Genomic DNA, 5,344 nt, shown 5'->3' with positions numbered 1-5,344 from the left:
AATAAAATTATTAAAAATTTAAAAAATTCTAAATCACAAAAGATTTTAAGGTCGATAAAATGCACATTATTCTAGAAATAAAAATTTTGTGCAATTATCAAACGTTTTTGAATGCTCAGAATTTGTTCAGGAACAAATCAGAATAAACCATTTTTAAGTAAAAATTATTTTGAGAAATTATAATGGTTATAAATACATCCAATAATAAAAAAGTGATCTTATTCTCTTCAACCTTTCAATCAAAATCGTCTTAAATGGAGAATGAGGGAGGGTTTTCATAATGCTTCGAAACAAAAATAAGTATTCTGAACATTTTAATAGCAGAGGTTTCAAAGCCTATATCCTTATCCTTCTTTGGACAGAAAACCTAAAATTGTTATTAATAAAGGAAGTCAACAGGATGACAGTGTTGAGAAATGTCTGAGTGAGAAGGGCGATATTGATGGATCGTGTGCGTATTCCGGTTAAGGCAATTTCAAGTCAACATGACGCGCACGAAATCCACGTATTCTCCACCAACATCAGCTTTTTATTAAATTGGTGTCCATGCCACTTGCATTTCAATTAACTATTGAAAGTATGACAATAAATATATTAAAACATAAAAGAGATCTAATTGAACTATTTGAAAGTTCCGATTTGACATTGCATGTTAGCCAAAAGTGATTTAATGGAACCGACTGATAATTCAAGTAGGGCAGTGCATATTGATAAACGTTCACAAACTAGTAGCATCATTATCTCTTTTAGTAATACAGGCTAAATTTTGTTTGCATCTTGATTTGAAGAAGGCAAGAGATGTTGATCCAATGCATTTTACAAATTCACTTCCCAATTGCTCAAATGTTGGAATTAATTGGGAAATGAGATCTCCCAGGAGCCTTCCCATAATTATTTCTGGTGCCACGCTGCCAAGCTGTAAACATCGCACTATTCTCGTAATGTCCGTAGAGAAGTTGGCTCTGTAGTGAAAACTATAAATCGCCTGGTTGGAATTAGTAAGAAATAAGAAGATATTCAAAAGTGGATCTTCAATATTATTAACAACCGGACACAATAACACATGAAAATAACTTCAAACTTACCATCTCTAGTGAATGCTCCAAATTTCTTCACATTGAAATTGCGAAGTTGCTCTAAACTGACTGTAGAAAGTGGCATTTCTGGTGGTACTTGAACACAAAGCTCACGCGAGACTTGTCCCATGGTCGGTCGAAACTGTGGATCAGAGTGCAAGCATGCAAACGCCATTTGGCGATTAAGACCAAATTTTGCGCTTCTTGAAGATGAATCCTAGAGAGTGAGAGACGTTGGTCAAGCACATCCTTCAACAGCATCGGCGATCCAGTTTGGCTAGAGGATGAACAATCCTGTAATAAAAAGGTCTCCTGATGCTTTCCCATGATTGTCTCTAATGCGACAATTCCAAAGCTATATACATCGCATTTTTCGGTAGGAATTGTAGAATAAGCCAGCTCTGCAAATGGGAAATTCACTTTTATTTTTATTTTTATAACCTCAATCATAGGTTTTAATCAAGTTCACATAATTGCTTCCCATGACATGACGGTTACAAATACAAATGCCCGCTCAATCTTCACTCGTAACACTGATTTGATCCGGGAGTTTATATTTCGGTGAAGTTTCAAAGGTTTTGTTCGACTAATAAAGTACATGCATCATTTAGGTAACACGAACTTAACATTCTTTGAAATGAATCGATTATGATGTTTTTTTTTTTTTGCCAATTCTTCCTTATTGGGGAAATCCAAAAGCTTTCTGATCAACATTGAACTTGAAAGCTCTATACGAATAAGCAAATTTTTCATAAGAGGATTATATAACTAGAGATATGTAGTAAACTAGTAAAAGTTCAATTATAAATGGAATGTCTGACATAGAATACCTTTAAAATTGAAAAAATTGCGAAGTACCTGGAGCAATATACCCAATGGTGCCAGCAATAGTTGTCCAAATGATGAATCGGGCCTCAATAGTCTTGCAGTGCCAAATCAAACATGGGCCTCATAATCACGATCCAATAGAATGTTGTTATCTGGTCAAGTCTCGATGAATCATTGAGGTGAAGATTCAGATGCATATAAGATAATGCATTGGCAACTCGACCACATCACTCTCTTGTCCCATTGAAATTCTGCCCTTTCATCATCATTCAAAGGTTCTCAAAGCTTCCTCTTCCATGTATTCGTACACCAAAAACAACGTCGAGTATAAGAGCAAACCCATAAAATTTCACTGTAAGGCGAGTGAATGCGTAAATTTATTAAGGCTTGAATTTCCCTTTCAAATGCTATCGCATCAACGACCTCACTATCATCCTAAGATGATAAGGTTTGCTTGAGCAACCATTTGACCTTCGGATATCTCGGCTTTATAAACAATTCCATATGCTCCTTCACCCACATAGTACTTGGAGTCGAATCCTTCCTGTGGCCTCGACAATTCTCCATAAAAACTTTGCCATCATAACTCCAAAATACCCATGAAAGCCAAATCATTGGCTTGTTCATTATTCTCTCCTGATATTTCTTCTTCGATGATGAACAATAATTACAAGAACTATCAAAGTGCAAGAGAGAAGGATAAACCCCTAGAAAGAGAGAATGAGGATAAATGTAATTCTAGCTCCAAAGTGTTGATTGTGTTTCTTGCTCCTTGTGGCATTGCATTTTGGTAAACCAACAACATTTCCACGTGAGCCCTTTGTTATGCTGAATTGCTTCAAATGGAGCCTCATTGAAAGCTTTGACATTTGGGAGAGAACCTTTTAGGTTATTGTAGGATAAATCGATGGAAGTTAAGGCCGACATAACACCAAACTTATGGAATAGAACCTGGAAAGGCTATTGTGGAGATATTTAGAACTCGCAGCATTCTCAACTGTCCTAGTCCTCCTGGTATTTTTCTAGTCAACAAATTATGACTCAAGTCAAGAACCTCTAGGAATTGTGTGTTGCTCTACTCCTGAAAGGAATGCTTCTCCAAAATTGTTTCTACCAAGTTCAAACTCAATGCTTTTGCATGAGATCAATAACACCGGTATTGATCCGCTTCAAATTATTTGATGCCAAGTTTAGATGTTCAAATGGGATAAAAGTCCAATTCCAGTTGGAACATTTCCTGTTATAGTGTTGCTGCTTAGATCGAAGGATTGACAACATCAAAGCCCTGGAATTCTCTAGGAATCTCTTCGCTAAAACAATTGAAAGAAAGGTCTAGTTCTTGTAACCGAGCCATCCTTCCAAGTATTGCGGTATCTCCCAAATTTGGTTGTCCATATTCTTAAGCTCACAATTAGGACAATGCTCCCATTTCCAAGAAAGTTCGCCGTTCAAATTATTGTGGCTCAAGTCCACATAATTAAGACTTGATACATTCCAAAACTTCTGTTATTTTTCCAAAGTAAGTTGGTTTCCTTCTAGCCTCAATCTAATTAACGCAAGGCGACTGTAGTTTGTTGAATGGGACCTGTGAACCGATTATTGCTTATGGAAATTTCGCAAATGACCTCCCAAGGCATACATCTTGCAGTACCCCCTCAAATTCATTATTAGAAAGATACAGTTCTCTGCCGTGTTAACCTATTAAACTTAAGGCAAGGATCCATTGAATTTATTACAGCAAGGTTTAACATGGTCAGATTGAGCAAGTTTCCAATATCTAGGATTGGACTAGTCAAACCACTATTAAATACCAGCAATTTCAAGAGATATCAATTTTCCCAACTCTTGTGGAATCGAACCTGAAAGATGATTGAGTTAAAGCCATGATATTATTGCTCAAGTTTTGGAGAGACGATGGGATTGGACCGACTAAGTTACCTTCTCAAAGACAATCCTTTGAGATGTATCAATCCCCCAGTTCTTGAGGGATTGAACCTGAGATTCTATTTACAGAGAGCCCAAGATAAGATAAACTTGTCATGTTTTCAATGGAATGAGGAAATTGAACCGATGAGATCGTTGTATGATAGGTCAGTTCAATAAGAGAAGAGCCTCCTGATTTCTGAAGGTATGGGTCCCGAAAGTCCATTTCCCGATAAGTTAAGACCCTTTCAAATTCAAATTCTCAAGTCACTTATCTCTCTCAGATTAACCATAAAAGTTATTTGCACATAGATACAAATAACGAAGACTCTTGAGCATCCGCTTGGAGGAATGTCCCCGGACAGTCATTGACACAAAGATCAAGAAAGTTGAGTTTGGAGAGGTTACCGACTCGAGGGATGGAGCCATAGATCGAGTTATTGTCAAGTTCAAAGCAACCACACTGGTTGTATGAGAAGTCAAGGCCATCCAAAGTTCCTCTCAAACCAAGGAGGAAAGATTTAGATGGGTAATGGCTCCGTAGTCCTTGCAAGTGACACCGGCAAAGCGGCAAGGATTGCTGCCATGAAGACAGGAGAGATTGACTGTGGTTGTTTAGTAGACTTCCAATTAAGGAGAGCCTCTACTTCATCCTTATGGCCAGCTGTGTTGATGGTGAAAAGAGAAGTAGAGGAAGCATATACGCCGACCATGAAATAAAGGGTTCAGCTAAGAAGAGTGAGAAGAAGAAGAAGAAGAAGACGCCTGAAGGAGACTGGTTGGACAGCAGTAAGAAGAAAAACCATGATTTGGAGAATGGTTGGTTTTTGGGAGAGATAGTTCTGGTCTACATAGTGTTAACTGAGATTGATGACATGCTTATAGATTAAACATCATCCTTGAAGTCTCTATCGAGGCCAACGCCTTTACAGCTGCACAGCAGAGGCCAACGCCTTTTACAGCTTTACAGCGTTTGTCGGCAAATGGGTCCTTTCGTGAACAATTTCTTTTGTCATTGAGGATGTGGTGCAAGATAAAAATCTCGTCCTTTTTCAATCAGTTTAGCGTGCGCCACATTTTTACTGTAAGAGAGGCATGATTGACTGACTTTTCCAAGTCTTCATTGAAATTGACATTCAAGCAAATTCGTGGAAGATGGACGATTCGGACCACTAGTTATTCAGGTCGATTCGGGAGTCTTCCCATCTTTTTCGGGTCTTTCAGTTGATGCCAGAACATTGATTAAGATTCGAAAGTCGATTTTCGTTCCATGACGGAATCGGATTCTCTTTTAAATGACAAAAAAGTCAGAATTTTAGGATAAACGCATAAGCTTGCACATTATTTCTATTCAGTCGCTGCTTTGACGGATGACATTCAAGAAAGTTCGTTGGATATGAAATTGGCGGTTCCATTTTCTGAGTCTCGTGATTGTTATCATCCTCACAAAGAGTTGATACCGGACAGCACAAGACGGAAATGGTAGAGGAATTCAACATATTGCTTGGTCTGATTAG

This window comes from Eucalyptus grandis, chromosome 7, assembly GCF_016545825.1.
Source record: "Eucalyptus grandis isolate ANBG69807.140 chromosome 7, ASM1654582v1, whole genome shotgun sequence".
In the NCBI taxonomy this organism is placed as follows: Eukaryota; Viridiplantae; Streptophyta; class Magnoliopsida; order Myrtales; family Myrtaceae; genus Eucalyptus; species Eucalyptus grandis.
The sequence above is the reverse complement of the archived record's forward strand: the minus strand, read 5'-3'. Positions refer to the sequence as shown.